This window comes from Tachyglossus aculeatus, chromosome X5, assembly GCF_015852505.1.
Source record: "Tachyglossus aculeatus isolate mTacAcu1 chromosome X5, mTacAcu1.pri, whole genome shotgun sequence".
Classification (NCBI taxonomy): Eukaryota; Metazoa; Chordata; class Mammalia; order Monotremata; family Tachyglossidae; genus Tachyglossus; species Tachyglossus aculeatus.
This window is the reverse complement of record NC_052097.1, coordinates 15,493,382-15,517,130: the sequence shown is the minus strand read 5'-3', so window position 1 is coordinate 15,517,130 and position 23,749 is coordinate 15,493,382. Positions and strand designations below refer to the sequence as shown.

General features: G+C 49.2%; 1 non-coding gene across 1 annotated transcript; it reads right to left on the bottom strand.

Moving 5' to 3' along the window:
- Positions 1–8,808: 8,808 nt before the first annotated feature.
- LOC119947731 lies at positions 8,809–8,945 on the bottom strand. Its single transcript, XR_005456530.1, has one exon. It is a non-coding gene; the product is annotated as a small nucleolar RNA SNORA7 (small nucleolar RNA).
- Between the last annotated feature and the right edge of the window lie 14,804 nt (positions 8,946–23,749).

Sequence of the window (23,749 nt, the reverse complement as noted above, 5' to 3'; positions counted from 1 at the left end):
TCTTCCCTCCCAAACCCTGCCTTCTCCCTGACTTTCCCATCTCTGTTGACGGCACTACCATCCTTCCCATCTCACAAGCCCGCAACCTTGGTGTCATCCTCGACTCCGCTCTGTCATTCACCCCTCACATCCAAGCCATCACCAAAAGCTGCCGGTCTCAGCTCTGCAACATTGCCAAGATCCGCCCTTTCCTCTCCATCCAAACCGCTACCCTGCTCGTTCAAGCTGTCATCCTATCCCATCTGGACTACTGCATCAGCCTTCCCCCTGTTCTCCCATCATCGTGTCTCTCCCCACTTCAATCCATACTTCATGCTGCTGCCCGGATTGTCTTTGTCCAGAAAGCTCTGGGCATGTTACTTCCCTCCTCAAAAATCTCCAGTGGCTACCAATCAATCTGCGCATCAGGCAGAAACTCCTCACCCTCGGCTCCAAGGCTCTCCATCACCTAGCCCCCTCCTACCTCACCTCCCTTCTCTCCTTCTATAGCCCAACCCACACCCTCCGCTCCTCTGCAGCTAATCTCCTCACCGTACCTCGTTCTCGCCTGTCCCGCCATCGACCCCCGGCCCACGTCATCCCCCGGGCCTGGAATGCCCTCCCTCTACCAATCTGCCAAACTAGCTCTCTTCCTCCCTTCAAGGCCCTACTGAGAGCTCACCTCCTCCAGGAAGCCTTCCCAGACTGAGCCCCTTCCTTCCTCTCCCCCTCGTCCCCCCTCCATTCCCCCATCTTACCTCCTTCCCTTCCGCACAGTACCTGTATATATGTTTGTACATATTTATTACGCTATTTATTCATTTATTTATCTTACTTGTGCAGATCTATTCTATTTAATTTATTTTGTTAGTATGTTTGGTTTTGTTCTCTGTCTCCCCCTTCTAGACTGTGAGCCCCCTGTTGGGTAGGGACTGTCTCTATGTGTTGCCGACTTGTACTTCCCAAGCGCTTAGTACAGTCCACACAGTAAGCGCTCAATAAATACGATTGATTGATTTTCCCCAGGCGACGGGTTGAGATTCACACGGTAGAACCAGGACCTACCAGCAGGTGGCGCCCGAGGCTTGGGAAGGGCTGGCAAAGCTCATTCTTGGCCATTTTCTCCAGAATCCAGCAAGGATCAATCGATTGATCAATCAGGCGTATTCATTCATTCATTCATTCATACATTCAATGGTATTTATTGAGCACTTACTATGTGCAGAGCACTGTACTAAGCTCTTGGGAAGTACAAGTTGGCAACATATAGAGACGGTCCCTACCCAACAACAGGGCTCACAGTTCATTGAACACTTCCACTGTGCTAAGCGCTTGGGAGAGGTACAATACAACGGAGTTGGTAAACACGTTCCCTGCCCACATTGAACTTATGGATTCAGTCAGTCAATGGTATTTACTGAGCATTTACTGTGCAGAACACTGTACTACGTTCCTAGGAGAGGACAATGTAACCGAACTGATAGAGGGGGAGACAGATATTAAAGTAAATTATGGATATACACGTAATCAATCAGTCAATCAATGGAATTCATTGAGTGCTTACCATGTGCTGAACACTACAGAAAGCCTTCCAGAGAGGACTGTACAACAGAATTAGCAGACACGTTCCCTGCCCAAAACGAGCCTACAATCTAGAGGGGGAGACAGACATCAATATAAAGAAATAACTTAGAATATTCAATTTTTAAAAATGGTGTGGGACTTAGGGTGGGGACGAATGAAGTCCTCTTGACTGTAAGCTGGGTCGTGAATTTTTGAATCGCAGTTTTGCCTGAGTTTCAACACGGCCCTCCCAAATGATGCGTCAAGACTCGAGGAGTCAGAGACTGGGGAATGGCAAATAATAGTAATAGTGATGGCATTTGTAAGCGCTTACTATGTGCAAAGCACTATTCTAAGTGCTGGAGGGGTTACAAGGTGATCGGGTTGTCCCACGGGGGGCTCACAGTCTTAATGCTCAGTTTGCAGATAAGGGAACTGAGGCCCAGAGAAGTGAAGTGACTTGCCCAAAGTTACACAGCTGACAATAGGTGGAGCCGGGATTTGAACCCATTACCTCTGACTCCAAAGTCCGTGGTCTTTCCACTGAGCCACGCTGTTTCTCTCTCTCCCCTCCTCCTCCGATGGGGTTTTGGTTTGGAAATGCCCAGATAGAGCCCGGGCCCGGGAGTCAGAAGGACGTGGGTTCTAATCCCGGCACTGCCACTTGTCTGTGGCCAACTGACCTTGGGTGATTCACTTCATTTCTCTGGGCCTCAGTTTCCTCATCTGGAAAATGGGGATAAAGACTGTGAGCCCCCTGTGGGACGGGGACTGTATCCACCCTGATTGGCTTGGATCTATCCCACAGTGCCTGGCATAGTCCATGACCAACTTCGTATCTACCTCAGTGATGCAGTGAGCCAGTACATTGCCTGGCTCAGAGCAAGTGCTTAACAAATATCAGTGAAAACTAAAAACGAAAAGGAAAAGGGCAGAGAACCAGTGAAAGTGACTGCACCACCCAGCGTCTGGCTTCTCAGCCGCGGAGAGAGAGGCCTGTCTTTCTGCAGTGTGCAGTTGGCTCCTCGCTCATCACCGGATTCGATTGTGAATGCCCTTTAGATATTTTGCTTCCCGGGATCGCAGGTGAGCCGAACCTATCGTCTCCAACCTGGTTGACACCACCCCCGCTCCCTGCAGGGATCAGGGCGAGACGTCTTCTAAGAGCAGAAGACAGTGGGGCTGTAATTGGCCCGGAAGAAGCTGGAGGTGACGTTCGACCAGCAGCAGAATTGAAAGGCTGGGGGCAAATGCCTGCGGCGGCTGCTGCTCACCGTTCTGGGTAAGGTATACCGAGCCCACCAAGGCCGAGGGCACCATCCGAGGGGATGCCCGCGCTGCTCTCAGCCCCTACTTGGCTGCTCACTGGTCTCCGAAGGTCAGGAAGTCAGGAGGATAGCCCGGCTGGGAGATCTTTTGGCCGGGGAACGCCCGGGCCGGGCTGGCTCCTTAAGGCCCTGGACAACGGGACTGATCATACCGCAGGAGGAAATTTTCAAGACCCCACAGTGTCAGAGATCTCATTGCTCCTGGGTTGAGGGCTTAACAAAAGCAGGATCCTTTGTGCTTGATGTTTCTCTGTAGGTTTAGAAAGGCTTTCTTTCTATGATACTGACTATCGTGGTTTGTTAATAATCATAAAATTGGCAATGGTATTTGCTAAGCGCTTATTATGTGCCAGACGCTATACTGAGCACTGGAATAGATGTTAGTATAGTATAGCAGTCTAAGAGGGAGGGAGAACAGGTTTTTGGGTTTTTTTATGGTATTTGTTAAGCGCTTACTATGTGCCAGGCACTGAACGAAGCCAGGGTTAGATACAAAGCAATCAGGTTGGACGCAGTCCCTGTCCTACATGGGGCTCACAGTCTTCATCCCCATTTTACAGATAAGGGAATTGAGGCACAGAGAAGTGACTTGCTCAAGGTCACCCAGCAGCTGAGTGGCAGAGCCTGGTCTCCCAGGCCAGGCACTAGTCACTAGGCCACACTGCCCCCTCTCTCCCAGGGGGACACAGGCTGGACCTAGGTGGGGCTAGCACCTCAGGATATTGAGAGAAGTTCAGGGAAGGGCACTCTGCTGTCTGGGAATTTCTCCTGTTCCTCCGAGAATCCCCAGGGCCTGCACAGAAACCATCCTTTCCCACATCCTTGAGATCATCCAATTTCAGCTCAGCAAGGTCCACATTTGACTGGGAAACTAATCTTAAGCTGGTCACTCCCAGCCAACCGGGCAAGGCACCTACCCCCATCCCTCTCAGGAGTGCTAGAAAAGGAAGCACCCGCTTCAACTGACCAAGAGAGACTTTGGGTCAGTAGCAGACTGGGAGTCCGAAGGTCATGGGTTCCAATCTCGGCTCCACCACGTGTATGCTCTGTGACCTTGGGCAAATCACTTCACTTCTCTGTGCCTTAGTTACCATCTGTAAAATGGGGATGGAGACTGTGAGTCCCACGTGGGACCGGGATAGCATCCATCTCAATTTGCTTGAATCCACCCCTGTGCTTACTACAGTACTTGGCATCTAGTAAGCACTTCACAAATACCACAATATTATTATTACTATTATTGTTACTATTATTATTATTATTATATAGGGCACTCAAAGGGGCCCTGCCTGCAAGCCAAATTCTGAAGCCTGCTACCTACCACCTCCCTGAGCAGCAAAAATGGGCAGGGAAACTAGAGGCCTCCGTTTGCTTCCTCCACCCCTCCTCCCTTTCCCCATATCAGACCACAGAAGTTTTCTGGGGTCCTGCTGGCTGCTGGTGAGGCGGGGGCGGGGTCTCCCTGGAGCCCGAAATCCTGGCTGCTGGGAAGGGTGTAGGTCTTGGTGAGTCTCAGGGCCACAGGGGTTCTATCTGAGAGGGGAAGAATTCAAAGGTGGGGCAAGGGCCCCCTATCCTAAGCGCTTAACAAATACTTAAGCCTTAGTATAATCGAACGATTCTACAGTCGATCAAGAGTACCTATTGAGAGCTTACTGTGTGCAGAGCACTGCACTAAGCGCTTGGGAGAGGATGACAGAACAATATAACAGACATAATCTCTGCCCACAATGAGTTTACAGTCTAGAGTCTAATCCCGGGGGGTTCCTGAAGTTCCACCTGCTTTTGTCGAGAAGCATTGTGGCCTAGTGGAGAGAGTCTGGGCCTGGGAGTCGGAAGGATCTGGGTTCTAATCACTACTCCACCACTTGTCTGCTGTGTGACCTCAGGTCCCTCATCTGGAAAATGGGTATTAAGACTATGAGCCCCACCCACATGGGACAGGGACTGTGTCCAACCTGATTAGCATGGATCTACCCTAGTGCCTGGCATAGTAAGTGCTTAACAAATAACACAATTATTATCATTATTATTCTTTTTAACAAATACCGATCAGTCGATCGTACTAGAGTGCGTACTGCTTGCAGAGACTAACAATATAACCGACACATTCCTTTCCCACAGCGAGCTTACAGTCTAGAGTCTAATAACCCAAGTTAGTGTACATGTTCTCCTTTCTACTTAGAATGTGAACCCCATGTGGGACATGGACAGTGTCGAACTTGATTTGCTTGTATCCACCACAGCGCTTAGAACAGTGCTTGATACAAAGTAAGGGCTTAGTAAATAGCACAATCATTAATAATTATAGTAATGATAATAATAATGGTATTTGTTAAGCACTTACTGTGTGTTCCACACAGTACTAAGCACTGGGGTAGATATAAACAAATCAGGTTGAACACAGTCCCTGCCCCACATGGGGTTCCCAGTCTCAAACCCCATTTTATAGAGAAGGTAACTGAGGCCCAGAGAAGTCAAGTGACTTGCCTCAGGTCATACAGCAGACAAGTGGTGGAGTAGCAATTAGAACCCAGATCCTTCTGGCTCCCAGGTCCGAACTCTAACCACTAGGCCACTAGACAGCTGACAAGTGGTGGAGCTGGCATTAGAACCCATGACCTTCTGACTCCCAGGACTGTGCTCTATACACTATGCCATGGTGCTTCTATTATCATTATTATTATTATTATCATTATTATTCCCTCTAATCTTTAAACTCCTTGTGGGCAGGAGTCGTGTCTGCCTACTCTGTTGTAGTTTACTCTCCCAAACTCTCTTCCTGTCACAAGGGTGCCAGGACAGGACATGACTTTTCCTTAAGACAATTACCTATCAATTAATCAGTGATATTTTTGTGTGCAGTGCACCATACTAGGCGCTTGGGAGAACCCAATACAACAGTGTCAGGAGACACAGTCCCAGCTCACAGTGAGCTCAGAATATAGAGGGGGGAGACAAACATGACAGAAAGAAATTACAGTAAGTGATCCGGGGCTGAGAGGTGAATAAAGGGAGCGAATCCAAGTGTGTGGGTGATGCAGAAGGGAGTGGGAGAAGAGGAAATGAGGGCTTAGTCAGGGAAGGCCTCTTGGAGAGGATGTGCATGTAGTAAGGCCGGGAGATAGACTAATTTGTAGGACTAAATCCTACCTGGGTTTTGTTGTCAAAGTGATTTTCAACTGAACAAGGGTGTTCTTGTGTCACGTTTAATGTAATGAATTATATAAAATGACAGGGGAACTTAAGAATGTTGACCACCGAACCTTGCCTGCTGTGTGACCTCGGACAAGCCATTTAACTTTTCTGGGCCTCAATGCCCTCATCGGCAAAAGGGGGAGTAAATTCCTCTTCTCCCTCCTTCATGGACTGTAAGGCCCATGTGGGATGGGGACTGTGTCCGATCTGATGATGTTGTATCTACCCCAGTGCTTATTACACTCACTGCTTAGCATGTACCAAGCACTTAACAAAGTTAGCATTACTATTACTACTACTACCATTATGATTATTAATAGTGTTATTATTAATAATCATAATAGTATTTGTAAAGCGCTTACTAGGTGCCAAGAACTGTTCAAAGTGCCGGAGTAGATACAAGTTAAGAAGCTTGGGCTCACTCTCTTAATCTCCATTTTCTAGATGAGGGAACTGAGGCCCAGAGAAGTAGAGCGACTTGCCCAATGTCTCACAGCAGATACGTAGCAGAATCGGCATTGGAACCCAGGTCCTTCTGATTCCCAGGCCCAGGCTCTGTCTGTCTGGACCCCTGGAAGACCTAGGGGAGCTGGGGAGAGCAGAGGCTGTGGTGGGGACAGGAAGGGGTCATGGTGGGCTGCCCAGCCTGTGCCCCAACTGGTTGGCTCATGAGGAACCCACCTTTACCCCACCTGGAGCTTGGCTAGAGAGCCGGCAGGATAGGGGAGCCAATTAAAGCCAAGAGAGGAGGAGGAGGAGGAGGAGGAGGAGAAGGCGGAGGAGGAGGAGGAGAAAGTGAAGTCATTGGTCTGGAATGTGAAGAGAGCAGTTGTATTAGAAGAGAGGGCCCCGTTATCCCCCCAAGCTAGAGCCCCTGACCAGTGGAGATGTCACCAAAGGCGGATCCCTCCCCAGGGGAGAGAGAAAAAGAGAGAGAGAAAGAGAGAGAGAGAGAGAGAGAGAGAGAGAGAGAGTAGAGAGACAGAGGAGAGAGATAGACACAGAGAGAATGGAGAGACAGAAAGAAGAGTAAGAGAGAAAGACAGAGACATGGAGAGAAGAGAGGGAAACATAGCCAGAGATAGACAGAGAGAGTGTTCCACAGGGTTGTGAGTCGGGGAGACAGCGGGGCCCAGTCCCACCCATAGCAGAGGGCAAGGACCAGGGCAGTGCTTCAGGTACTCTCCCAAACCCTTACTACAGTTCCTGTCTTGTGCTGTCGAGTCCTCTCCGACCCATAGCGACGCCATGGACGTATCTCTCCCAGAACGTCCCACTTGCATCTGCCATCGTTCTGGTAGTGTACGATAAAAATTTGGAAGTGGTAAAAATCTGGAAGGGGTTTACCATTGCCACCTTTCATTCATTCATTCATTCAATCGTATTTATTGAGTGCTTACTGTGTGCAGAGCACTGTACTAAGCGCTTGGAAAGTACAAGTTGGCAACATATAGAGACGGTCCCTACCCAACAGCGGGTTCACAGTCTAGAAGGGGGAGACAGACAACAAAACAAAACATATTAACAAAATAAAATAAATAGAATAAATATGTACAAGTAAAATAAATAGAGTAATAAATGTGTACAAACATATATATATGTGCTGTGGGGAGGGGAAGAAGGTAAGGCGGGGGGCATGGGGAGGGGGAGAAGGGGGAGAGGAAAGAGGAGGCTCAGTCTGGGAAGGCCTCCTGGAGGAGGCGAGCTCTCAGTAGGGCTTTGAAAGGAGTAAGAGAGCTAGCCTGGCGGATGTGTGGGGGGAGGGCATTCCAGGCCAGCGGGAGGACGTGGGCCGGGGGTCGACGGCGGGATAGGCGAGAACGAGGCACAGTGAGGAGGTTAGTGGCCGAGGAGCAGAGGTTGCGGGCTGAGCTGTAGAAGGACAGAAGGGAGATGAGGTAGGAGGGGACAAGGTGATGGAGAGCCTTGAAGCCGAGAGTGAGGAGTTTTTGCCTGATGCGTAGGTTGATTGGTAGTCACTGGAGATTGTTGAGGAAATCACATCCGTATTTTTACCAAGAAAACTCTAGGGATACACTATCAGAATGATTGTAGATGGAGGTGGGGTGTTGTGGGAGAGATGTATCCATGATGTCGCTATGGATGGGAGATGAATCGACAACTTAAGACAAGATGAGTAGAAAGAACATGGGACTGCAAGTTAGGTGATGACTCCAGGGTGTACTCCCAGTTCCATCTCTGGCCTACTGTGTGACCTCGGGCAAGTCGCTTTAGCTCTCTGGGCCTCTTTCCTCATCTGGGAACAAGTGGAAAACCCTCTTCCAGGGGACCATTTGGCTGATGGCTGCCTCTCAACGGTTCTGCCACTGTGGTCTGATGTTGAGTGTGAGGAAGGAAAGTTGAAGACAGGAGCTAGGATGCTATTGGGTCCCAGTAGCAGCTCAGCATCTCTTCCTCCTCCTCTACTGTGGGGTTTTCCAACTGAGAGCTTTTTTCCATATTTTTAAGGTTGATGATTTTTGTGCTGACATAACTGCATCATGAAGGTCTCTGTGCTGATTAGCATAGTCACTGTGAGAAACTGAAGCCTTCCCGTCCCGCGGCCCTTGCCTCAGTGTGTTGGTTCTGGTTGCAGAGCGGGCATCTGGCCTCTGGGCAGAGAAAGACACGTGGGCTGCTGTTGCCGCTGCAGCGGCGACTGCTGCTTTCGCACAGTAAACCTGAGTCTCCGCCCTCAAATCTCTCGCTTGCCGCTGGTGCCCAGCACAGGCGAGTTTTGACTTGTAACAGATTCCCTTCCACTCGCTAGCCACGGCCCAAGCTAGGAATGGAACGGGTAGACCTCTGCTTGATCTCCCTCCGGTAATCGAGACTGGTGGAGTACTGGAAACTCTCCAGGCATGACCCTGCGAGGGGCCTTAGTACAGTGCTCTCCACATAATAAGTGCTCAATGATTGCCCGACAAGTGGAAATGGAAATTCCTCTTTGTTTAAGCCAAGCGGCTCTGGGCAGCTTGGCCCGACCCTGGTCTCAAACCCTGCCCTTTCCCTGACTTTCCCATCACTGTAGACGGCACTACCATCCTTCCCATCTCACCAGCCCTCAAAAGTGGTGACATCCTCGACTCCGCTCCAGTCCGTCACCAAACCCTGCCGGTCTCACCTCCGCAACATCGCCAAGTTCTGCCCTTTCCTCTCCATCCAAACCTCTACCCTGCCGGTTCAATCTCTCATCCTATCCCGACTGGATTACTGCGTCAGCCTCCTCTCTGATCTCCCATCCTCCTGTCTCTCCCCACTTCAGTCTATACTTCACACTGCTGCCTGGATCATCTTTGTGCAGAAACGCTCTGGGCATATTACTCCCCCCATCAATAATCTCCAGTGGCTACCAGTCAACCTATGCATCAAGCAAAAACTCCTCACTCTCGGCTTCAAGACTCTCCATAGCCTCGCCCCCTCCTACCTCACCTCCCTTCTCTTCTTCTCCAGCCCAGCCTGCACCCTCCCCTCCTCTGCCGCTAACCTCCTCACTGTGCCTCTTTCTCGCCCGTCCCGCCGTCGACCCCCGGCCCACATCCTCCCCCTGGCCTGGAATGCCCTCCCTCCGCCCATCTGCCAAGCAACTCTCTTCCTCCCTTCAAAGCCCTACTGAGAGCTCACCTCCTCCAGGAGGCCTTCCCAGATTGAGCCCCCTACTCCTTCTCCCCCTCCCCCCCCGTCCTACCTCCTTTCCCTCCCCACAGCACCTGTATATATGTTTGTACAGATTTATTACACTATTTACTTTACTTGTACATATTTACTATTCTATTTATTTTATTTTGTTAATATGTTTTGTTTTGTTGTCTGTCTCCCCCTTCTAGACTTTGAGCCCGTTGTTGGGTAGGGACCGTCTCTGTATGTTGCCAACTTGTATTTCCCAAGCACTTAGTGCAGTGCTCTGCACACAGTACAGTGCATAACTACGATTAAATGAATGAAATGGTCTCAGAGCCCGACAGGCTTCCCACAGACCACAGGGAGCATGCCACCCCTCGGTCCTGGGCCGTGTTTTTGGGGGGAGAGGGGTTGGAAGGAGAGCACTGGTTCCCCTAGAGCTGTTTGGGCTGGACATCCAAAGTATAGGATAATGGATAGAGCCCAGGCCTGGGAGTCAAAAGGTCATGGGTTCCAATCCCGGCTCTGCCACATGTCTACTGTGAGACCTCAAGCAAGTCACTTCACTTCTCTGTGACTCATTTCCCTCATCTGTAAAATGGGCATTAGGGCTGTGAGCCCCATTTGGGACATGGTCTCTGTCCGACCCCATAAGCCTGTATCTACCCCAGTGCTTAGAACAGTGCTTGGCACATTGTAAATGGTTAATAGATACTACAGTTATTATTATTATTATCATCATCATCACCTTCATGGTTACCTTGGCAGAAAATATGGCAAGAATAAATTTATAGGTTTGAAACTCCAATTACACTTATTTTTGAAATGGACAAGCTGGAAGGTTTCAGAGACCCCCTAAATGTGGAGGGAATCTCCCACTAAAATATCTACTTGGACCCACCTAGTGGCTCAGATATTAGGCACTTGAATAGAATTACAGATCAAAGACAGTTATAACAAGTGAGTGCTGAGACCACGCCTATCGATAACCCGGGAAACCTTTGGGACAAGGACAGATTGAATAAAACACCACAGAGGTCAAGCCTTGGCATTTTATAGTATATGGAAAATGCCAATGTAAGTAGTATTACAGAAGCAGCATGGCCTAATAGATAGAACCAGGGCCTGGAAGTCAGAAGGACCTGGGCTCTAATCCCAGCTCTGCCACTTGCCTACTGTGTGACCTTGGGCAAGTCATTTCACTTTTCTGTGCCTCAGTTCCCTCATCTGTAAAATAGGGGTTGAGACTGTGAGCCCTAGATGAGACAGGGACTGTGTCCAATCTGATTAGCTGGTATCTACCCCAAGTGCTAAGTACAGTGCCTGGCACATAGTAAGTGCTTAACAAATGCTAAAAAAAATTAAAATTCTGAATTGGTTCAATGAAGCAGACCCTTCCTTTCTGTAGAATGACCCCTTATCCACCACTCCTCCCTTGTTGTTTATCACTTCATGTTATGTTAAAGGGATCCTTTTCATTCATTCATTCATTGATTCAATTGTATTTATTGAACGTTTACTTTGTACAGAGCGCTGTACTAAGCGCTTGGGAGAGTAGGAAAGAACAATAAACAGATATGTTCCCTGCCCACAATAAACGTACAGTCTAGAGACAACGAGCTCTTGTAGGAATTCTTAACTTCCTAGACTGTTCCAGGAAAGGGAGGGGATTCCTGACAGGGAGGGGTATACCTACCTCTGCTGGCCTCTTTCAATTCTACCGCGGTGGCCTCTGACTTATTTTATCTTTCATTGCGTCCGTCCCTCCGTCCTGCCGCCGGTTTTCCCTCCACAGTGTTTCTTGGATCTGCCCCTTTCCTCCCTACCCTTTATCCACGTCCGGGGTTTCAGACTCTCATCACCTCTGTCACCCGTCGTCCGGGGACGGGTTCGTTCAGTGATCGGCGAGGCGAGAGAGAGAGGTCGGGGACGGAAAGCCTAGGTTTTATATAAAATTTATTCCACGAGGTGAATTGAATTTATGTAATTGTTTAAGCGCAATGGATTGAGCTTCCCTTTCGGGAGGAATATAATCAATTAGAAATATTAGAGCTTCCCTACACGGGAGGAACACAATCATACGTTAATCGCGCGTGGGTGAGTTGGCTAACTCTCAGCCATGTGCACTTCCCAGTCGGGAAGAATCCACTTACTTTCCCACCTGGGAAGAATTCATTCCATTACCCGCGCACGTGGTGGGCGGCTAGCTCTCACAATGTGCTCTCCCTGCATGGGAGGAATCCACTCATAATTACCATCAGCAGCGGGGTACCTGGGTCCCACCCACGAGACACTCACCCATCCCGCGGCTCTTGCCTCAGTGTGTTGGTTCTGGTTGTAAAGCGGGCATCTGGCCTTCTGGGCAGGGAGAGACACGTGGGCTGCTCCGGCTGCTGCGTGTCCTGGTGTTCTGACCCCGAAGGTCAGAGGCGACAGGTATTGATTGCCTGTGCCCCTAGGCCATTCCAGCTTCCGGCCTCAGTCTATCCAATCTCTGCTCTCCCCCCTCCTCCATACCTAATTTGATTGGCACGGGGGCGAGGGACACCTTCTGTATTCCCAGCTTGGGCTGTCAATCTAGCAGATTTGGTCGTGGGGGCAGAATCCCACCCTCACTTCCGAGTTCCGCCTGCTGGCTCAGGTGGCCCCGAGATAGCTTTTGACCTTGAGATGGCCGGTACCCAAGGGTCACCTCGGGACAACCTCCCACCTGGGCTCTCAGATGAGTCCCCTTACCGGTCTCCCGGCCCCTGTCCTCTTATCATCTCGGCTCGTCCTGCATTCCCATGCCCAGATCATCTTCTGAAAGCACCAATCGATCCATCAATCAATGGTATTTATCGAGTGCTTAATTCATGCAGAGCGCTGTACAAAGTGCTTGACAATACAACAGAGTCGGTAGACACGTTTCCCCCTCTATCTCGCTAGTCTCCTACTCACCTTGCCACGCTCCCACGACAACCCAGCCCAACTCTTCGCTCCTCCGGTGCTACCCTTTTCACCGTGACTCGATCTCGCCTCTGTCGCCGCCGACCTCTCGCCCACATCCTGCCTCTGACCTGGAATGTCCTCCTTCCTCATATCTGACAGACAATGACTCTTCCCCCACTGCAAAACCTCACTGAAGGCTCGTCTCCTCCAAGAGGCCTTGCAGACTAGGCCCTCCTTTCCTCTTTTCCCACTCCCTTCTGCATCCCCCTGACTTGGTCCTTTTATTCATCTCCCGCTCCCAGCCCCACAGCACGATGACCATATCTGTGACTTATTCATTTATTTATTGATATTGATAGCTGTTTCCCCCTCTAGACCATAAGCTCACTGTGGGCAGGGAATGTATCTGTTGTCGTATTGTACTCCCTCAAGTGCTTAGTACAATGCTCTGAACATAGGAAGTGCTCAATAAACTTGACTAACTCTAAGTTCTTTGAGGGCAGGGAACGTATCCTCCAACTCTGTTATGCCCTTACACTGTAAGTGCTCAATAAATACGATTCAATGATTCCCTTCCCACAGTAAACTTGAAGTCTGAAAACATCATTTAAAATATATGCTCCCCCGCCTCAAAACTTTCCAGCGGTTACCCATTTCTCTCCACATGGAACAGATACCCTAACCATTGGCAGCAAGACTTTCCATCAACTCCCTCTTTACTTTTTCCCTCTATTCTCCCACTTTACCCCAACTTGTACACTTGGCTCCTTCCAAGCCAACATGGCCTAGCAGCTAGAACAAGGGCCTGGGAATTAGAAGGACATAGGTTCTAATCGCAGATCTGCCACTCGTCTGCTGTGTGACCTTGGGTGAGTTATTTAACTTCTCTGTTAAATGCCTCAGTCACCTCCTCTGTAAAATGGGGATTAAGAGTGTGAGCCCTATGTAGGATAGGGACTGTGTCCAACCTGATTAACTTGGATCTACTCCAACACTTGGAACAGTACTTCACACACAATATGTGCGTAACAAGTACTATCATGATGATGATGACGATGATGGTGATGATGCAAATCTCACCCCCACCGCAGGAACCCTGTCACATTACCGCCTGGTGGGAATGCATTCATTCATTCAATCGTATTTATTGAAAGCTCATCGTGTGCAGAGCACTGTACTAAATGCTTAGGAGAGTACAATGGAATGATAATGCAGACACATTCCCTGCCCACAACGGAAGTGGAAGGCACAAGACTGGGCAGACACGTGCCTGTCCCGGTGAACTTCCGCTCTCTGGTGCGTGGGTGGACGACCCACCATGGTTTGGGCGGGATGACTCCCTTATCTGACGTGTAGGCAAGTTAAAGAGTAACTCGGCCCAAGATCGATTAAGGCACGGAACGATGTTTCCCCATGTCTCTGCTGCTTGTAAACTGTAAGCCACCCCCTTCCCCCTCCAAATCCACCCACACCCTCCCACGCATGCCCAGTCAGGCAGGCAGACATTCACATACTAGCGGGCGCCCCCCCCCCACACCCTCCCACACAAGAACACACAAATAATAATGATAATTGTGGTGTTTGTTAAATGCTTACTCTGTACCCTGCATTGTTCTAAGTGCTGGGGTAGATACGAGATCATCAGGTTCCACGAGGGGCTACCACTCTGAGGAAGGGGGAGAACAGGGATTGAATCCCCATTGTGCAGATGAGGGAACTGAGGCCCAGAGAAGTGAAGTGACTTGCCCAAGGTCACACAGCAGGCATAATAATAATAATAGTAATAATAATAATAATAATAATGGTATTTGTTAAGCGCTTACCATGTGCCAGGCACTGTGCTAAGTGCTGGGGATACAAGCAAATGGAGTTGAACACAGTCCCTGTCCCTTGTGGGGCTCACAGTCTAAATCCCCATTTTACAGGTGAGGGAACTGAGGCACAGAGAATAATAGTAACAATGATAATAATGATGGCATTTATTGAGCACTTACTATGTGCAAAGCACTGTTCTAAGCGCTGGGGAGGTTACAAAGTGACCAGATTGCCCTGCAGGGGGCTCACAGTCTTAATCCCCATTTTACAGATGAGGTAACTGAGGCACAGAGAAGTTAAGTGACTTGCCCAAAGTCACACAGCTAACGTGAAGTGTCTTGCCCAAGGTCACCCGGCGGACAAGTGACGGAGTCAGGATTAGAACTTCCCGACTCCCAGGTCCATGCTCTATCCTCTATACCATGCGGAACCCGGATGAGAAGCCAGGTCCTCTGACTTTCAGGCCTGTGCTCTTTCCACTAGGCCAAGAGTCAATCAATCAATCAATCAATCAATCCATCGTATTTATTGAGCGCTTACTGTTTGCACTTGGGATGCCTCAGGACCCCCTCCTCTACACTGTAAACTCATTATGGGAAAGGGTCTGCTAATTCTGTTAGATTGTCCTCTCCCAAGTGCTACAGACAGTGCTCTGCACATAGTCAGCGCTCAACAGACACCACTGATTGGTTGAGTGATTGACTCTTTGCCTGCAGAGCAGTTGTCTGTGAATTAGGCAAGGCGAGAGTCAGGGGGCAGTTTTTATGCCGAGACCACAAAGTCACTTCAGAAAATCACGGTATTTACTGAGCGTTCACTGCATGCAGAGCACTGCACTGAGTGCTTGGGCTAGAACTAGTGGACACACCAGAACTAGCGGACATATTCCCTGCCGATAACGAGCTTCCGGTGTAAAAGGTATCAATGAATGGTGTTTACTGTGTGCTTTCTTTGGGCAAAGCACTGTAACTATGCACTTAGGAGGGTATAATGCAGTCGGTAGATACACTTGTGCTGTGAGGGATGATAATAATAATAACAATAATAATAACAATGATAATAGTAATCACATGTATTTGAAAATCCCTTTTGGTAATACGAAGTTGATTGATATCTTTCAAAAGGCCCGGCCCTGTTTGAAGAACTTTCCTGGAGATCCTCCTCTGGGCAGAGGATGGGAGGGAATAGCTGATGCTAAGGTCAGGCTTCAGAAATGACTCATGAGCCTTCTCATTTGATCAGTTTTCTTTTTTTTTTCTTATGGTATTTGTTCAGCACCTATTATGGGCCTACTACTGTTCTAAGCGATGGGGTAGAGCTAATCAGGTTGGATACAGCCCATGTCCCACAGGGGCTCACAGATTAAGATTAAGATTACAGATGAGGGACCTGAGGCCCAGAGAGGTGATGTGACTTGCCCAAGGTCACACAGCAGGCTATGAAGCAGAGTGAGCCAGTGGAAAGAACACAGGCCTGGGAAACAGGGGACCTGGGTTCAAAACCCAGCTCTGCCACTTCTCTGCTGCTCAGTTTCCTCATGTCTAAAATGGGAATTTGATACCTGTTCTGCCTCTTACTTAGACTGTGACCCCACGTGGGATAGGGACCGTGTCCGACCTGATGAACGTATACCTATCCCAGTGCTTAGAACAATGTTTGGCACCTAGTAAGGGCTTAACAAGTACAATAATTATTGTAACCATAACAAGTACTATATTAAATGTGGGAGCTGGGACAAGAACCCATCTCCTCTAGACTGTCAGCTTTTTGGGGGCAGGGAATGTGCCTGTTGAGGGTTCTATTGTACTATTCGAAGCACTTAGTACAGGGCTCTGCACACAGTCGGCATTCAAGAAATACGACTAAATGAATTCTGACATTCCACGCTCCCTAACTGTGAAGTGCGGGTGTTTTTAAGTCGCGTTTTTTCAGAATACGTTTCTTTTGGAGGAGTGAAATCGGCTGAAGGAAGAAACATGCGTTATGCCTTTGTTTTGGGGAAAAAAACCAAAAAACCAGAATTGATTCAATCTACCCGACAAAGCAGTATCTGCGATCCCGGCGGGGGAGCCACCACTGACCTTTCCAGAGAAGACCGTGGACGCCAAACCGGGAGCGCTGGGTTCAGGATGGATGCCACTTGTCCGGTCGCCAGCCCACTAGGCGCTCCCTCCTTGGGGGCGGGAGACCCCGGCCCAAGGAGGCCGCCGGATCTTGGGAGACCCTGAGAACGCAGCCGAAGCCTCTCCGCACGCTGGTTCGGAAGATGAGGTTGTGTGGAGGCAATTCTGCTGGATTCCTGGTGACGCGGGGGCCGGTGGCTTGGTCGCCTCGGTCACTCGGTCAGCTTCTTCTCCTTCTGTGACAGCTCTATGGGCTCCGCCGCTGGTTAATTGAGAGAGAGCAACTGCAGAGCAGAGAGAAAATCTCTGTTCCAGGAACCACAGCCCTGGGGAATTCAATCCACTAGATCCTAGGCTCCCTAACCACCTTATACCTTTATCTGTAAGTACTTAGTACAGTGGTTTATACACAGTAAGTGCTCAATAAATACGATTGAATGAATGAATGAATGAACCCCATCTCCACCCCACAACACTTAAGCATCTGTCTCTACACCCTGCCACTTCCCATGCCATTCAGGCAAAAACTCCTCACCCTCGGCTTCAAGGCTCTCCAACACCTCGCGCCCTCCTACCTCACCTCCCTTCTCTCCTTCTACAGCCCAGCCTGCACCCTCTTCTCCTCTGCCACCGTGCTTCGTTCTCACCTGTCCCGCCGTCGACCCCCGGCCCACGTCCTCCCCCTGGCCTGGAATGCCCTCCATCCGCACATCCGCCAATCTAGCTCTCTTCCTCCCTTCAAAGCCCTACTGAGAGCTCACCTCCTCCAGGAGGCCTTCCCAGACTGAGCTCCCTCCTTCCTCTCCCCCTTCCCATCCCCCCACCTTACCTCCTTCCCCTCCTCACAGTACCTATGTATATGTATATATGTTTGCACGGATTTATTACTCTATTTCATTTGTACATATTTATTGTATTTATTTTATTTTGTTAATATGTTTTGTTCTGTTCTCTGTCTCCCCCTTCTAGACTGTGAGCCCACTGTTGGGTAGGGACCGTCTCTATATGTTGCCAACTTGTACTTCCCAATCGCTTAGTACAGTGCTCTGCACACAGTAAGCACTCAATAAATATGATTGAATGAATGAATGAATGCCTGTCTGTTTCCCTCTCTAGACTCATTGTGGATAAGGAATGTGTCTGCTAATTCCCTTCTAGTGTCCCAAGCGCTGGCCCAGTGCTGTGCACCCAGTAAACGCTCAATAAACACCACCAACTGATCGATCAATTGAAGGATTGACTGCTGGACGCCTCTGGTCCACTGGTAGGCTCCCCGGTTCCGGGGTCTGTATTTAATAATAATGATGGCATTTATTATGCGCTTACTATGTACAAAACATGTAGTGGAGTGAGCATGGGCTTGAGAGTCAGAAGGTCATGGGTTCTTATCATTCATTCATTCATTCAAACATATTTATTGAGCGCTTACTGGATGCACAGCATTGTACTAAGTGCTTGGAAAATACAATTCGGCAACAGAGAGAGACAATCCTTACCCAACAGCAGGCTCACAGTCTAGAAGGGGGAGACAAACAACAAAACAAAACAAGTAGACAGGCCTCAACAGCATCAAAATATATAGAATTATAGATCTATGCATATCATTAATAAAATGAATAAAATAATAAATACGTACAAATATACACAATTGCTGTGGGGCGGGGAAGGGGGTAGAGCAGAAGGGGGGAGTAGGGGCAATGGGGAGGGGAGGAGGAGCAGAGGAAAAGGGGGGGCTCAGTCTGGGAAGGCCTGCTGGAGGAGGGCTTTGAAGGGGAGAAGAGAGCTAGTTTGGTGGATGTGAGCCAATCTGTCAACGCCACAATCTCGGATACGGCTTATAAGCAACTCCAGCTGAGTGCTCAGGGTTTTCGCCTCCCCTAAGGAGCGGAGCCCGCTGCGTGCGTTACACCCAAAAGACCTACATTCATTCTGGGAGGGAAATTAGATGGTATAATAAAAGCTTGCTTGGGAAAACGATCCTCTGAATAATTCTTTACTCCCCCACGCGACTCCGGTGTTTTTGGCTGGCATCACTTGGCACACACTGGTCTTCTGTGTTACCTTGGGCAAGTCACTTCACTTTTCTGTGCCCCAATCCCCTCGTCTGTAAAATGGGAATTAAGACTGTGAGCCCCATGTGAGTCAAGGATTGTGTCCAACCTGATTAGCAGGTATCTACCACAGCACTTTGTACAGTGCCTTGCACACAGTAAGCATTAATGCCATTAAAATGTCATTAAAAATGCCAAATGCCATTAAAGAAAAAGCTACTGCTGCTGCTCCTCCTCCTAACATCCATTCCCAGTGCTCACGACTCAGCTGAGACAAGAGAAGCACAAACCCTGGTGACCTGTTGATGTTTCAGGCCCTGCCACAGACTCTGCTGGTGAGCCAATTAGGATGGAAACCTTTAGTCAGTAGGATCCTGCCACCAAGATCAATAATCTTGGACCCTCTGGTCAGAGTAATTAGGACCCTTGCAGGCCAGCTGCTGTTTGAATGCCAATGCCTTGGCCTATCCTAAACATTTTCATATGTATGGCGTCTTCTGCCCAGTCCCTCCCCACCCAGGCAGGCCACATGAGTGGTATTTGTTAAAGCACTTACTATGTGCTTTGTGTACATTGGACACAGTCCCTGTTTCTCATAGGGCTCACGGTATTGCAAGCTTTGTGTTTCCTTATGTGAAAAGCAATTTGGCCTAGACTGTGAGCTCGTTGTGGGCAGGAATGTGTCTGTTTGTTGTTATACTGTACTCTCCCAAGAGCTTAGTACAGTGCTTTGCACACTGAGCGCTCAATAAATACGATGGAGTGAATTGAATGAATGGATGAATGAATGATGGAAATAAATCCATTGGTAACATTTGCCGGCATATTGCTTGTGGGTCACAGTAGTGAGCACAGATGATCTCCTACCCTCGAGGAGTTTACAATCTAGCAGCAGAGGCCAACCCTCGAGAATCAGTGTGGCTTAGTGGAAAGAGGACGGGCTTAGGAGTCAGAGCTGGTGGGTTCAAACCCCGGCTCCGCCAATTGCCAGCTGTGTGACTTTGGGCAAGTCACCTAACTTCTCTGGGCCTCAATTACCTCATCTGTAAAGTGGGGATTAAGACTGTGAGCCCCCTTTTGAGTCAGGGACTTGGTCCAACCTGATTTACGTGTATGTACCCCAGCATGTTGCCAATTTGTACGATATGTTGCCAACTTGTACTTCCCAGGCCCGTAGTACAGTGCTCTGCACACAGTAAGTGCTCGATAAATATGAATGAATGAATGAAGCCGGCCCCCCTATTTTTAACTCTTTCTCTGATACCTCAGCCATGAAGCCCCTACAGCAAAGACTCAAATCTGCAGTTCATGGTACGAAGCCAGGCTCAGTTTGCTGGCACCCTTATTTTTTATCTTTCTCTCTACTACCTGGGTCATGAAGACCCCAAAGGGAGTCAACCTTGAGGATGATGGCATGAAGCCAACCTCCCTTTTGCCAGCACCCACACTTCTATGGTTCGTCCCGGCACTTGGGCCAGGAAAATCCAAATCGGAAGACTCAAATCGAGGGTTCATGGCACGAAGCCAGACCCGCGATTCCCGGCACCCATGTTTATCATTCTTCATCATGGTGTGTGAGCCGTGAAGACCCAAGTGGGACGACTCAGATCTGGGGTTCAGGACATGAAGCCAGCCCTCTTTTGCTAGTACTCATGTTATTCTTCTTCCCGGCACCTTAGCCATGAAGACCCAAATGGGAAGACTCAAATCGTTGTTTAGTAGCGTGAAGCCAACCTCCCTTTTGCCAGAACAAATATTTTTAATCGCTCTTCCCAGGACCTGGCCCGTGAAGTCCCAAATAGGAAGACTAAAAGCTGGAGCTCTTGGTATGAAACCAAGCCTCATTTCGCCTGCCCCCATTTTATTTTCCTTCCTGGTGCTTAGGCTATGAAGATCTCTCTGGGAAGATTCAAATCTGGGGTTCATGCCATGAAGCCAGTCTCTCATTTCACCAGCACCTCTACTTTTATTGTTCTTCCCAGTACCCGGGACAAGAATATCCCAAAAGGAAGACTTGGATTTGGGGTTCGTGGCATGAAGCAGCATGGTCTAGTGGAAAGAGCATGGGCCTGGGCGTCAGAGGGATCTGGGTTCTAATCCTAGCTCCACACCTGGACTTTTCCAGGGTCAGACAGCAGACATTTAACTTTTCTGGGCCTCAGTCACCTCATCTGTAAAATAGGGATTAATACTGGGAGACAGGGATTAGATCCAACCTGATTAGATTTTTTCTACCCCAGTGCTTAGAACGGTGCTTGACACATAGCAAGCAGTTAATAAATATCACCATCACCATGAAGCCAATCCTCTTTAGCTAGCACCCATATTTTTATTAATGTTTCTGGTGCCTGCACCACGAAGACTCAGATGGGAAGATTCAAATATAGGACTCATGGCATGAAGCCAGTCTCCCTTTCGCCAGCATCCATGTTTTTTTCTCCCTCCCTGTTTCCTGAGTTCAAGGCATATAGCCAGTTCTCCCACTACCCGCATTTCCTTTTGCCAGCACCCATGTGATTACTCTCAGGCCCTGGGCCTCTGGGGTTTGTGGCTTGAAGCTAGCCCCTCTTTTGCTGGCACCCAAGCTTTTAGTGTTCTTCCTGGCTCCCAGGCCACGAAGACCCAAATGTCAAATCTGGGCTTCATGGCAAGAAGCCAGTCCCTTTTTACCAGCACCCATATTTGTATTGTTCTTCCTGGTGCCCTGAGATTTGAAGACTCAAATCTGGGGTTCATGGCATGAAGCTAGCCCTCTTTTCCACGCATCCATATTTTTCTCTCTCTCCCTGGTACCCGGCCCTTCCCTCAGGGGGCTCACAAAGTCAGACAGGCTCACCTTTGCAGAGCCCCTGCTGTGGGAGGCTCATAATGCCAGAACTTCACAAAGTCCCTGTGGCCCTGTCTCCAGGGCAGGGGCTCAAAACATCAGACAGGCCTACTCTCAAGGTGACCTTGCCCTCGAGGGGCTCACAATATTAGACAGGCCACTGAGTGGCCTCACTGGGTTGGACAGGCCCTGTGGTTGTCCCAACCTCCTGTCTCTCCCCACTCCAGTCTATACTTCATTCTGTTGCCCTGATTATCTTTCTACGGAAACATTCTGGGCATGTCACTCCACTCCTCAAAATTCTCCAGTGGTTGCCTATCAACCTCCATATCAAGCAAAAACTCCTCACTACTGGCTTCAAAGCTCTCCATCACCTTGTCCCCCCAACCTCACCTCCCTTCTCGCCTTCTATAGCCCAGCCCGCACAACTCTACTCCTCTGCCGCTAACCTTCTCACTGTGCCTCAGTCTCGTCTGTCCCGCTGTCAACTCCTGGCCCACATCCTCCCTCTAGTCTGGAAAGCCTTCCCTCCTCAAATCCGTCAAACTAGCACACGTCTCCCTTCAAAGCCCTACTGAAAGCTTCAGGAGGCCTTCCCAGACTGATCACCCCCTTTTCCTCTGCTCCCCCTCCCCTCCCCATCGCTCCCACTCGCTCCCTCTGCTCTACCCCCTTCCCCACCCCACAGCACTTGTGTTTATATATGTACATATTTATAATTCCATTTATTTTATTGATGATGTGTATATATCATTAATTCTATTAATTTATATTGATGTTATTGATGCCTGTTGACTTGTTTTGATGTCTGCCTCCCCCCTTCCAGACTGTGAGCCCATTGAAGGAGTTTGATCTTTCTAGAAGGAAAGAATCTACGTTTACATTTTGTTGGTTCCCTACCGCTGACAAAATCCCAAAGACGTGTTTAACGGCAGTCAGCTGGGGCAAGGTGGTTATTGGAGTATTGTGAAATTCTATTTATTATGACTATTTTGACATCTGTCTACATGTTATGTTTTGTTGTCCGTCTCCCCCTTCTGGACTGTGAGCCCATTGTTGGGTAGGGGACGTTTCTATATGTTGTGGATTTGTACTTCCCAAGCACTTAGTACAGTGCTCTGCACACAATAGGCGCTCAATAAATATGACTGAATGAATATTTGTTGCTCAATTGTACTATCCAAGAGCTTAGTACAGTACTCTTCATGGAGTAAATGCTCAGTAAATGAATGAATGAATGAATGACCGACCTACTGTCTGTCATTTACTGGGCAGAGAACCCTAGTGAGCACATATCATATTAAGGGCATGTTTGCCTGCTAGGCCCTGGGGGGGATTCAACACAAACAAGATACACCATCACTGCTTTTAAGGAGTTGACCATGTGATATAGGACAGTGCTCCGTACTCAACAAGCGCTCGATAAATACCATTGATTAGTATAATTCCTTATAGCTAGCAGGAAGAGGAAGGTTTAAGAAGAGAGATCAAGCAGGGGGCAGCCCACTGAAGAAGAGACACAGTCTCTGCCCACAAATGCCGGATCCTTGCCCTCAGCCCTGCAGGGGTAGTAGCAGTGGGATGAGCACTGCAGCTACAGCAGGAGCGGCCCCTCTCCCACCATGAACAGTACCAACTGGGCACCGATCGCCGCGGTGAGGTCTAGGGAGATGGAGAGAACACCATCCTGGCCCTCTATCGAGTGGGAACAGGGGAGACACAGAATGGACAGACCCACAGACACTGAGCATGCACAGAGTCATGTTTTTATTATTTTTTTACAATGGCATTTATTAAGCGCTTACTCTGTGCAAAGCACTGTTCTAAGCACTGGGGAGGTTACAAGGTGATCAGGTTGTCCCATGGGGGGCTCACAGTCTTCATCCCCATTTTACAGATGAGGTAACTGAGGCCCAGGGAAGTGAAGTGACTTGCCCAAAGTCACACAGCTGAAAATTGGCAGAGCCTGGATTTGAGCCCATAACCTATGACTCCAAAGCCCGGGCTCTTTCCACTAAGCCACGCTACATACCCCCCGTGCGTAAGGTGTCATCTATCCCAGCCTCCCAGGACCCTCAATCCCAGGTCCAGCAGTCACCCCCAACCCAGGCCCGGCCTTTCCCAAGCCCATCTGATCCCAAAGTCTTCCTCCGTGCCCTCTCCTCTTGCATATGCTCTCCACCCCCGGCCTGAAAAAACAAGGGCAGCTTTCAGCCTTCGGTCCCCCCTCCCTTCCACTTCAGACCCCACCCCAGCCCAGCAGCAATATCCTGGAAACATCAGAGAAGCAGCGTGGCTCGGTGGAAAGAGACC